We start from the raw sequence: 13,678 nt of genomic DNA, 5'->3' as shown, positions 1-13,678 counted from the left end.
TTCTGAGCACTTGACTCAGAGGCTAGCAATATGCAATTTTGCAAAAAAAAAAGGGGGGGGGTGTAAAAATAAAAACAGTGGTCAATGTACCAGACAGTCATTTCCTTCTCACACAGCCTGCTCTGACCTCAAGACCCCTGCAGCTACCTAAGTTCCTCCTCAGCCCTCTGTAAACACCAAGCCCTGTGACTGGTGGGTCACAATGACCTCACACAAGAAATTTGTCCCTGCAAGTCAGCAACTTTTGTCCTTCTTATCCCAACAATTTCAAGGAAGACTTGATCCAATTTTCAGAGCTTCCATGAAAGGAAACTCACCACTCCTGGCAGCTCTTTTCAATCTAGGAACCCAATAAAACTTGGAGCAATCACTTCAACCATTGCCACATTGTATCCACACTCCTTTAGGAGGAATCAAAATATCAGGATTAAAGTTTCCATTTCCTTTTCTTGGTGGAGGCCACAATTTTCCTCCTATTCTAGGTTCCCACACTCCATATTTTTCATCCCATCTATATGTTACTCCATCCACAATCTTCAGCCAATACCACTTAGGGTCTCAAATTCTACACAATGGCCTTGGAATATTCTCAGAAACTGGCTTATTTGAATGCAGTGTGCTGATACACATCATACCATGTGCTATAGTTGACCACACATTCAGTATAGCTTATTCAAGTCTGAGAAGCTTCCCCAGGCTGCAGATTCTTTCCCATGCCTGAATAACTGCCTTAACCCCAGCCTGGATGATCATTTTTTTTTTTTTATAATTTCTTGTGAAATATACTTCACTCCTTTTCTATATCACAGAAATCACCATTAATCTGGGAACATGTAACATGAAGATCAGATAGAAGAAAAAGACTAGCATTACAAGAAGTAATTATATGGAGGAGAACATGACATGTGCAGGCCATAAAGCATGTCCCCGAGACATGTATGCATTTCTGCTTTGGCCCTCAAGATGCATGCTAAGCAGAAGATCCGGAGGAGAATACATGGAGGGTTGATGGTCCACAATCTCGAGTCCCTCACCTCCAATCTTTGCTGGCAGCACGTCAGGCATTCCATTGTAATAAATCATGTATCCATAGATTTATAGCTATATTAGCCACATATAGCTTTAATTTTCCTCTCTGTCCTTCCGGCCCTATACATTTCACCCATCTCACACTCTGTTTCACTTGAGATAATGTTCCAGTTACTAAATGTTGAACATTTGCCTCCTGAAGAGGCCAATTTGGATGCCAAGATTCTGGTGCATTGCTACTTCTGCACCTGTGTCTACAAGATCTTCAATGAGAACATCATTTATTCAAATTTTTAATTTTGGTCTTTGATCATTTATAGAAGTTTGCCAAAGAATTGCTTTATGGTTTCTCCCAAATTTTTTGTTTTCTCTTCTATAGCTCTTCTATCATCCTGAGCAGTATGGTTTTTTACAATAGGCATTAGGTTTTTTAATTGCTCTGAGGAGTTTCTTCTATGATGGCAAGAAAGAAATGAGCCAAATTTGCCTTGGGGGCCTGTGAGAGGCTCCTCAGGAGTTTCCTGATGACAAAGGCAAAGGATTACCTTGTCTGTCCCTTGTTAATCTATATTTGTTAATCCAATGTTTACCTTTACCACACCTTCTTGCATATTCAGGAAGGGAGGGGTGTTCTGTTGCCATTGTTCCTTAAAAAAACATTGTTTGTAAGAACACCCTGTTTAAACTCCCTTTTTAGGTGACCTTGTCTACCATTTTTGAAACATCTGACATTACAATTTTTCTTCAATCCTCTGGAAATCACCTCTCCTACCCACATATTATCTTGATCATGAGATTCAATATTAATTGCATTTTGTATCTATCCTTCCAAGGGTACTGCTCTTGCCTTTAATGGCATAATTATCCTTTTGCTTTGTACATTAACATTTTCAAACCAGAGATTCAATTATTATCTGTCTAGCTTCTGAATTTGGTATCATTCTATTTACTGCTGAAGATAGCCTTTGTAAGAAATCACTGAAGGTATCTTTTGGACCCTGTATAACTTTGTAAATGACTCAATTTTCTTTTCTACTTCTTCATTTCTGACCCAATGTTTTAAGGCTGCAATTTGGCATAAAATTATGGCATGGTCAACATATAAAGATTATCTTTGTATATCAGCATAATCACCTTCTCCAAGAAGTTGATTTTAGGTAATTTCCATACTTCTAAGCCCTACATTGTTGTTCAACGATCTTAGCCTCATTTTTTCCACCAGGTCCTCCATTGTAACCAGGGACCAACCTCTAAGACTGCTGTAACTAAATCTTTCCAATCTTGAGGGATAATTCTATTACAAGTTGACTATGAGTTTAACATTTGCTGCACAAATGGAGAATGCATACCATGTGATAATATAGCTTCCTTGAATCTCCTCAAATTTAATATTTGTACAGGAGTCAATTCAAAGCTCATACACATATTGAGCATTTGGCAGTTCCTATATGGTTACTGGATAGATTAAGTTTGGATGTTTGAAAACCTTAGGCTGTTTCTCTGTAACCACATAACGTAATGCGGAGATTGGTTCACTTTTAAATTCCTCTGTCTGGGTCTGAATTTCTCTATAATTCATTTTAACAGGTTTTCCTAAAGCTTTTATCCTGGCATTCACATTAACTAACTATTTTAATGACATAACATAAATGATAAAACAAATAATATTTATAGTTGAAATAACATCTATCCCATCAACATTAATTATTGTCTCATTTAGTTGTTCCATTTTCACACAACCTGAAGTGTTATCAAACAGACCCAACACCCTCAATTGTAAAAATGTTTCCCATTTTTAATGTGGGGAAAATTTTTCTTTTAAATAATTTCTCCCTTTAAGAATCTTAATTGTTTCACCAACTCTTCAGACTGCACTAGAACAATAAAAGCCCAAGCAGATTTCAAGGCAGTCAACTAGTGTGGTAGCAGCCCAAGATAGAGATCCAGGGAGAACCCACAACACACATGGAGAAAAGTAAAAGATCCAGCTGGTTAGGGACTCTGACCCACATGGGGTAGAGTTTCTAGCCACATGTATCTCAGGACTGATCTGGGGCCTGTAAGGCAACAGGCAAGCAGCTTTTTTGTAAATTTTTGCCATAAACATTGGGTGCCAGATGTAACATGAATTGTTTAACAGTCTTATTAATGGAAAACCTGGAGCCAGATACTGGGACCAAAGCTGAAAGATCAGAGAGGCAAAACAAACCAGCCACAAGTCCTTCCTCTACAAAATTCTCAGTCTAAAAAGAATGAGCTCCTGTTTCCTCATGCCTTATATACCTCAGACATCACTTCCTGGGATTAAAGGAAGGCATGTATGCTTCCCAGTACTGGGATTAAAGGTGTGTGCCACCACTGCCTAGCTGTTTCCAATGTGGCCTTGAACCTACATATATCCAGATGGATCTCTGCCTCCTGAGTGATAAGATTAAGGATGTGTGCCACCACTGTCTGGCCTCTATGTATAATCTAGGGGCTGGCTCTGTCCTTCAAACCCCAAGCAAGTTTATTAGGGTATACAATATATCACTACATGGAAATTATATGTAAGAATTTAAAATTTCACTTATTGTGCTGAAGAGGGAAAATGTTGGTTATTTCATATTAACAACAATTAACTATTACAAATTCTAAGTTTTTATAAATCACTGAGAATTACTATCCACACAGAATTTATGTATTCTAAGGAGATAATGATTTCCATAGATCTATGTTCATCAAAATAATGAAGAAACACACATATTCCAATGTAATTCTTCTAATACAATAAATTCATGTGATAAAAATGAAACAAAAATCAAATCATAAAATAGACATAAATTTAATTTATATAAATATATTTAAAATATACTGACAATTCAAAACAAAAATAGATATGATTAATGAATTTTTGAAAACTGAGTAAAATAATTGTCACATGATTCCTCCATCTTGAATGTACACTGTGGTAAATATCTTCACCAGAAGTGAACTTAAATTGTATGCAAACCTTTTGGACCAGGAGATAAAGTTTCAAATCCACACAACTCAGTCGCATTTGACCGAAATCTTAAGTCTTTGGAGTATAGGCAATCAATCATTTCAAGATTCTTCTCATCTCTTCTGGATTGATTTAACATCTTGGTAGATAGGAAGCACATCATCACACCACCAGGCCAGAACACTTTTCTCCAAGTTAAATTGCAGCATGCTGACACTGTTACCATTGCTTTTCAGGAGTGTCTTGTCCTGACATCCCTGAGAGTATGGTTCTATTCCCACTCTCAGCCCTGGACATTCTATGGTCTCCAAGAGATGCCATGATACATTATTTTATAACTAAGAGCTGTGAAGGGCTTTACCTATATCACCCGTTCACCTCTAAGCCACTGTTTGAACATCAACTTGGTATAGAAGTTCTTTCATAAGGGCAACATGCTTCCAGGTCTATGACAAGGAAAAAAAGGAAGCCTAATCTCATTAGAGCTACCCCAAAGAAAATACATATACAGAAAGACATAGAAAACATTTTTACAATAAAATACACACAAAAATTTACCACTAGCTACCAAACAATAAATTGTTTACTTTGTTTATATATGTTTTTTATGATCTACAATAAACAACAAACTAACAAACAAAAACATAAACACTTTACTTCAAAATGCTTTTACTTGAGTAACCAAATTCTAAGGGCCCTGCCTTCAAAAGTACAGTTCTATTATTCTCAGAGAATTTTTCATGGAGGAACACTTAAAGACCTCTTCCAGAGCTGTGTTGCAAGCCTTGCAATTGTTTTAGAATTGATTGCTCTGTGAAATAGGCTTATGTGTTCAGACAGAGTGTTAATACAATAAAAGGAATTTTTAGTAGCAAAAGAGTTACAATGTTTCAGCTGTAGTAATGAGTTCTCCTTCTGTTCATAGCTATCTCTTTTCTTTTCTGATAAAATGGAATTTCATAAGCTCTTGTTTTTCAACATCAGTTTCTGGAAAATTTTTCATCAGAATGCCTTGTTCAAGGCTAAATGCGACTCAGAGAAAAATACATCCAAAGAAGTCTTTATAAAATTTATTGTGTTGTGCTTAATGGGAAATATTGTTACTGTAAAAATACTTTGTAAGTTGTAACCTTGAATGTTCCTTTGCTGGAATAGTAAGAAGTGAATGTAATGGCCCTATTTTTCCCAATACATAAGCTATTTTTTCTCTTGTATCTAGCAATATATTTTCAACAGTTTTCTCAGGAATAGGTACAAGTTTTAATTTATTTGTTGATCATTCAAATGTAAGACAGATAATTTAAAATATTCATTTGCGAGTACTAGAAATATTTTTTCTACTTTTGGGCAAACTGTGCACTTTTCATCATCCCCCAGTGGATATTACTTCTTCACATTTAATGTTAACTATAAAAATGGAGAACTTACGTTGATGTATGAATGGGTAAACACAAAGCAAAAATACATAGGACAGCTTATTATTAATATGATACAATGGTGTTGTTTTACTTGATGCCACTTGGAACTTGCCAATACAGGCAAAAATGGATATCTTGCTATGAGGTCACATGAGGACTTTTTATATACAGTAATTTTCTTTGCCGTTGGAAGAATGATGATGAAATGAAAAGCCTAGTGTAGCAATCAAACCTTATAAATATACAGTGAATAGTGAAAATAAAACCAAGTTCAGGGCAGGAGTGGGCATCATTTTAAGCATCTCAGTTTCTTACTTTACATAGGCTGAACTGATGATCTGACTGAGAGACTTTGCCATTTGCTTCTTGATCTTCCTGATCTATCTGAGCAACTTCAGAGGTGTTCTTAACCCATCACTGAGGTGAGAGAGAACTTTCGTGATGGGTACCAGATGCACAACAAACCACCTGAGCTTTCATTGAATGGATCAATTGTCTACTAATAGAGAAAATAAATACCTGACATGATGACTACTGATAATAGTTTAATTAATACAAAGAATCTAATACAAATTGCATTTTATAATTAACCTAAATAGAATTACGGCAATATTGAGAAATATTTGGGAATATGCCTCCTTGACTTTTCACGTATGCTGATGGGGTGAGTGTCCCAGTGTCATTCTCTTCACATCATTTCTGGAGCACATGTAAATAAGATAGCTTTGCCAGTTTTACATATATCATGAACTGTAGCAACACTAGCATTGTCTTTAGTGAGTACATAAATACATAGTCATATTTTGAGATTTGTTCTAGCAGGAAAATGAGTGTAACGTAATGAAAAGTAGTGGAGGTGAGGGCGCGTTCTCAGTGCCTGTATGTAATTAGCTAACCAGCAGAAACAGAAGGTCGCCTGAAACCTGGAGGCTGATATAGACATTAAATGAAAACAGAATGGTTACTTAAGGCAAAAATAAAGGCAAGTGAATGGATTCAGGAGGAAAGCTCACCTGTGCGAGTAATTGAAAAGAAGCAAAATCTGGCTTTGAGAAAGTGTATATGAGAAAAATTCTTAGATAGACTCCCAACTGAGTTTGCAGACTCTGATTAATTTTATAGGCACTCTTCACTTGACTGAGAGCTCATCAGATACATTGTTTTATGGGAATGTATTAAGCATGGTAATCAGGTAGAAACAACACAAAACTTGACTCCAGTTCACACAGAAGCTCTTACATTTCAAGAGGTGTGTGTGTGTGTGTGTGTGTGTGTGTGTGTGTGTGTGTGTGTGTGTGTGTGTGTATGTGTATAGGAAATTATCAGCATACCTCAAATCAAATTGCTATTCACACCCATGTCGATTTCCGAAGATATGGTCAACTGCATTAGATTCTCATAGATTAGATTAGCCTCTTCAAGCTGTTCCAGCAGAATGTCTCAGATTAGTTGTTTCAGAGAAAGAAAATCTATGTTCTCACTGTTGTGTGAGCTGTATCTTTAAAGCCAAGGTGTCAGCACTAGTTTCTGTTGAGACCTTTCCTCAGGTCAGCACACAGTGTTCATGTCATAATATCACATAATTCTTCCTCCACACCCAGAATGTGGACACCCAACCTCTTCTTTTTCTCATGAGAACATTTAGTTCATTCCTACTGGATTGAAACTTTGTCCATACAACTTCATCTACTTTATTCACCAATGGATCTTTTTCCTAACATGATCACATGGTGATTTGGGTCGACATGTAATCTCTAGAGGGAAACAACTTAATACATTGTGGCTTCTAAAAGGAAAATACAATATAAAGTCTAAAAATCAAACTTTGGCTGATGATAGCTGGTCATTTTTGGCCATGGAAAGAAGGGAAATGATGCATTTAAGATAAATCTGGAATTAGAAAATTCTCAAGTCATCCTTGTTTGTTTTTTAGCTCATTAGCTAACAACCCTGTGTCTTCAGTGTAGTGTATAAAAGAAAAGAGGCATACTTACATATTAAATGCAGTCTTATGATACATTTATCATAGTCTCTGATATATAATGGGTACATTTGCTGTTGCCATTTCAGTACTATAATGCATCATTGATATTTCCAGAGTTGAATAATCCCTGTGTTGCAATGTTGCCACTAACCAACCGATTGCTTTCTTAGAAGAAGAGGTACCAGGATGTTCTCTATATGGACACCATGCATTTCAAAAACAGGGTCAAGATACTCCCATACTAGAACTGACCCAAATGCCCTCTCCCTGAGGATTAGTGTCCATGGCATTGGAAGACACCACACAAACTTCCAAAGAGGAGAAGCCCAGCTACAACAACTGTTTAACTCTCATGTGAATGAATTTTATAAATGACCAATTCTAACTTCTGAATATCTTTATGGTTTCTGACTTCCCCCTAAGGAGCTCATCTACTGCATCTACTGTTCCAGTCTCTGTGATGTTTTCACTTTGAGGTTTATACTGGTAACAGGAGCTTGAAATGCCAAGACAATCAACAGATTTTATATACAAACATATATTCCTAACCCTGCCCTGTATCTTCACTGCAGTAATATCTGTATGCTTATAATATTGGGATAGAGATAAAACACCCACTTCCAACAGTATAGCAGTTTTAAGGAAAACAGACTAGATTTCTTATAAAAATATGAGTGGATAAAGCTTTTGACAAGTACCACATCAAAACCACATAACAAATATAGAGAAATCACAGCTGAGTACATTAGATGATAGTTCTGATTAAACTTTTAAATAAAAGCCATGATCAGTACATCCTCATTGCTCTGATATTTAGAATCAGCTCACTGATAACTGAGACCTACGCTCATGCATATTTATTGAAGGAAAACTGTACTGTTCTCAGGCAGCTTTCTTCAGAGAGGTTCTAAATTCTAGTGAAAAAGAGTAGGCAATCTCAGACATCAGTGAAATGAGAGTTTTAGTAACCAGATCATAAACACTTATTTTTAACATTATATTTAAAGATTAAAAATTAAAATATAGAACCGTACATATACAGAGTGAATATAAATTAATGCACACGTGAGCAGGTAGGATGTAACTATGAAATACTGAAATGGTATAGAAGGGTATACAACAAATTTTGTAGCTAGTCTTACTAGGAAAATAGTCTTTAATGACACAGGAGAGTAAAGATCCTTTGCTGCTTTTTACATTTTCAAATTTATGGGAAAAATTGTAATAACTCATGTATACATTCACATTAAACATTTTAAAATAAGTACTATTTTCACAAATGTTTGAACCATAGTAGGTTTTCAAAATATATCTATGAGAATAATTTAAAATAAATGTCTTATATCATATTTTAATGTTAGTGTTCTACACTTCTGTTATTTTTCATTGCTTGGCCCCCCTTCTTAAAAAAAGTACAGAATCAGTAAAAGTGCACTAAATACCTTCAGGAAAAGGTAAGACAATGTTTGATATCACGACAGAGTTCATCTTAGCATTTCAATCTCAGCTTCAAAAGTTCAAAAGGCAAGATGTATCTTGTTCTTTGGGGCCAGAATTTGTTTAAATATTGGTACATTATTTAATTTCTCTTTATTTCATGTACTTAAATGGACCATTAAGTCTATAGAAGGTTTGGAAAATCTTTTCACATGAGATTGTTTTTATGTATTTATTTTATATCCTAACCACTGTTTTTCTTCCCTCCTCTCTTCCTATTCTCCTTCCCCACCTCCCCTTTGCCCCCAATCCACTCCTCCTCTGTTTCTGTTCAGAAAGGGGCAGGCCTCCCATGGATGTCAACAAAGCAAAGTACATCAAGTAAGCCCAGCACCTTCCCTTGTATTGTGGCTGGGGAAGGCAATCCAGTATTAGGAAAAGTTTCGAAAGAGCCAGTCAAGCATTAAGGGACAGTCCCTGTTCCCATCATTAAGAGTCCCACAAATAGAAAAAGCTACACAGCTGTCACATATATGTAGAGGGCTTAGGTCAGTCTCAAGGAGGCTCCTGGTTGTTGATTCAGACTCTGTGAGTTCCTATGAGTGAGGTTACTTGTTTCTGTGGGTTTTCCTGTGATGTCCTTAAAGCCTTTGACTCTTACAATCATTCCTTCCTCTGTCAGCAGGATGCCCTAAATGCCACTTAATGTTTGTCTGTGGGTCTCTTCATCTGTTTCCATCACTTACTGGAAGAAGGCCCTTTGATCTCAAAAAGTCACCAATCTGATCACAGGAGTTGGCCATTTCAGGCTACTTATTCCACTATTGCTAGAAGTCTTAGCTGGGGTCATCCTTATAGATTCCTTGGAGTTTCTCTTCTATCAAGTTTCTATCTGACCCTAGAAAAGCCACCCCCTGCCCATTCCCTATCATCTCTTTCAGTACTCTCTCACTCTACCCACCCTGTAACCCATCACTCAAGTTCCCATTCCCATCCACCCCCAACCCACCTGGGAGATCTCTTCTATTTACTCTTTCCAGGGAGTTTCATATGTCTCCCTTTGGGTCTCCCCTGATGGAGCCTGGAACAGACTCACAGTCAGCACAGAGTGAGTTAAATGGATGATGTGATGTACCCTACATGAGACTGCTTTACTGAGCCTCCTGTACTTTCTGAAAGTAGAGTAGGCATGAATACATGTCCTCAGATGCCTCGATATGATCACAAACCATCTCCACTATAAATCTATTTAGAAAATTTCCTTTCTGACTATTGTTCTTTTCTGTTTTTAAAACAAGTTGACAAACATTACAGTGTTAACACTATCATCTCACACAATATAAACAATTGTCTATTATTTAATTCCTTGAAGTAAAATAAAGTGAGACTCTTATTTCATTCTAACTCATCATAAAATATTCATAAGAAGGAAAATAATTGTCATAACACATAAACTCTTTCACTGGTGCCATTTATATTATGCTAATAGAGTTATTTTTGAAAATGCAAGACAAAGGAAGACAGAAAATTATTCCTCAATTGTGAGTAAACATTTAACAAATTGTCATAATGAATTCAGTGGAAATATGTATAATTATAAATTTTAACAATAACATACCTGCCAATCATGAAATTCAGAAGCTAATATCCAAGAGACAATCTATTTTTTGAAAATATAATAAATAATGCACATAATTTAAAAGACTGAAATACTTTAAATATATCTAAGCACATTAAACATTTTAAACATCTTAATAAAAATATTCTTGAGTGAAAATATTAAAGAACAATTTGAGAGGATGTAGAATAAAACCCGTAGACTGAAGTTTCTTAATCCCACCTAGTCCCACCCAGGGAACAGCCATTTTTATAAAATAATCATTGAGAGGATTAATATTTATTACAAACTGTTTTGTCTATGGATTAAGCTTATTGCTAGTTAGCTCTAACATCTTGAATTAACCCATTTCTATTAATCTATGAATCATCGCGTATCTCGTGGCTTTACCTGTGTTCTATTATATCTTGCTCGCTGGCACCAGAGGCTTGAATTGTCTCCCCTGACTCTGCCTTTCTTCTCCCTGTATCTCTCTTGGATTTCTCTCCTGTCTATATCTTGTGTTGCCATAGGCCAAAGCAGCTTCTTTATTAACCAATAGTAGTAATGCATATTTACAGCATAAAGAAAGACGATTTCACAGTACTTTCCTTAATCTGTCTAATCAAAAAGGAAGGTTTTAATTTTAACATAGTAAAATTACATATAACACAACAGTAATCAAGCCAGAATTGTAGTTACAATATCTAGTCTATTTGTATTTGGCAAAATTAAAGAAAATATTCTATCATCTGTCCTATATTTGTGAGTCTAAAGTTTCATATCTAATTTACCTTTTATCATAACCAAGGAAAGCTATAATTATAACTATTTAGTCTTCAACTTCATTAAAGAACCTAGAAGTATATAATATTATCTAAGTAAACAGGAAGTACATTGTAAGCAACTTCCAAAATTCTAGAAATGACAGCGACATCTGGCTGCCTGGATAGTCATCCAATGTTTCTCTGTAACACGGGGGCATCTATCTTCAGCCTACACGCCTAGAGTCTCTGGTATACTTTGTGGTAAAGCAGGAAATTTGAAGGACTGTTCTGCCTATTGGAAAAGTTCATCAAACATTTGTGTGTGTGTGTGTGTGTGTGTGTGTGTGTGTGTGTGTGTGTGTGTGTGTGTTCCAATTTCTGTGGCATACTATCAGAAGTCAAGGCAAAGGGACTTTCCTTGCCCACATGGCTAGCTTTTGCCATAAAGAAAATAAACTCCATATGGAGTTTCTTTGATGCCCATCATCCTCTTTTGAAGTAATTAGTGCTGCTAGGAGCAGAGGTATCTCATTGTTGAGAAAAGTCTAAGTTCTTAAAAGATTTTAAATGCCATATTCTGTAGGTCTTTGAAGTGTTTAATGATTGCCTATCTATCTGAAATATATCTCTGTATGATCTTGAATACATATCTAACATGATTATAAGTTTGCTATTATACATGATTATTAACCTATATTTCTTACTTATATATTACATTTTTAAATGAGCTGCATAAACATAATACCCTAAACAAGAGTATAAATACACATTCAGTTTAACACAATTAACTTTAAATTTGTATCAATAAACTAAAATCCATATTGATGTGAAATATGTGAGATTAATAGTTGTTTTTTGAATTAAAGTAGATTTAGTAATCTACCCTTACCCTCAACATTTCTATATCATATCCCCCTTTCTTCTTTTAGAAAAAGATTGACTATGATAAATAATAATTTGTAATCAAACCCCCAAATAAGACAAACATCCATAATCCATTTTTGGGGAATGTGGGCTAGTTTCCTAGGCTACTTCATGCTGAATGGGGGTACTGTTAATGTTATGAGGACCTTGAGAAAATTTAGGATTATGGTCAAGTCCTGACTGGAGTAGTCTGTGAGGCTGGATCACCTTAGCCATCAGTCTTGAAGACTTTCTGGATGCAGAGCTCAGAGGAAACTGCAACGGAGATGCTCTGAAACATTTGATTGTCTGCGACAATGTGTTCCCATTGGAGACTTTTCAGGGGGTCTTCCTTGATAAAAATCTGATTTTTCTTAACATAGAATGAATCCCCAGCCTCTTATTCCTGTGGAAATAAAAGTAGAACCTCTTTTCCAAAACAACATATCCTTAGACCCAAATTTTGAAGTCAAGATACTTTCAAGATATGTATGTTGGTTTAACTTAGCAGTTTTTACAATCAAATGTCTCTCTGCATTCAAAAATCCCAACGACATAATAATATACAGTATCTAGATTCTCTGTGTTTTTCATCTTTACATTTTTTTAAATTCTATTTCTTTTTTAGGACTTTCTCTATCCTTTTTATTTTCTCTCCCAATTCTACATATATTTTTAAACATATTTTAACCCATTTAGATGTTTTCCATCTGAATTTGTTTTGTTGTGTATCTTTAATCCTTTTCTGACCAGGTGAGTTTTTTAACTGCTAAGCTGCATGGCTAGGACTGAAGAGTTAGCTCTGGCTGCTGGCTCTGCCCTACTCAGCTTTTCAACATGGCAGCACAAGTACCAAGTCATGCTCACTTCCCCAGTTCTGGGAAGCAGTGTCCAGTAACACGCCTATGTTTTCAAACCTGCAGCTGTGCTCATGAGCAGCAGCTGGGAGAAGCCTCTTTGTATCATGGCCCATGAGAGACCATGTGCCCTGCTGCTGCTGCTGAAGCCCACCACAACCAGGGAACACACCTCTGTACTGCAGCTTATAATGAGATGTGAACTAGGAACATCATGGCTCTATTTTAGAACCTTTTTTTTTCCCTCTCTCTCTCAGGTTTTATGTGGAAATTCTTGCCAAACATCTGGGTATCAATTGTAGACTGAAGTTTCTTGATCCTGCCTGGTCCTGTCTGGGCAACAGCCATTTTTATAAATATTAATTAAAAACTGTTTGGTCTGCGGCTGAGGCCTATTGTTAGCTAGTTCTAGCATCTTAACCCAATTTTATTAATCTATGCATTACCACGTGTCTTGTGGCTTTGCCTGTGTTTCTACTACATCCTGGTCCCCTGGTGGCTTGCAGCTTCTCACCCGACTTTGTCTTTCTTCTTGTATCTCTCTTGGATTTCCTGCCTGTCTATATCCTGTGTTGCCATAGGCTAAAACAGCTTCTTTCTTAACCAATAGTAGCAACACAGAGTCACAGCATACAGAAAGACCATCTCATAACAAAAACCTGTTATGTTCCTCACAGTTTTACTAATTTTAATTTTATATATT

The sequence above is a fragment of the Peromyscus maniculatus genome, chromosome 11 (genome assembly GCF_049852395.1).
Source record: "Peromyscus maniculatus bairdii isolate BWxNUB_F1_BW_parent chromosome 11, HU_Pman_BW_mat_3.1, whole genome shotgun sequence".
NCBI lineage: Eukaryota > Metazoa > Chordata > Mammalia > Rodentia > Cricetidae > Peromyscus > Peromyscus maniculatus.
The sequence above is the reverse complement of the archived record's forward strand: the minus strand, read 5'-3'. Positions refer to the sequence as shown.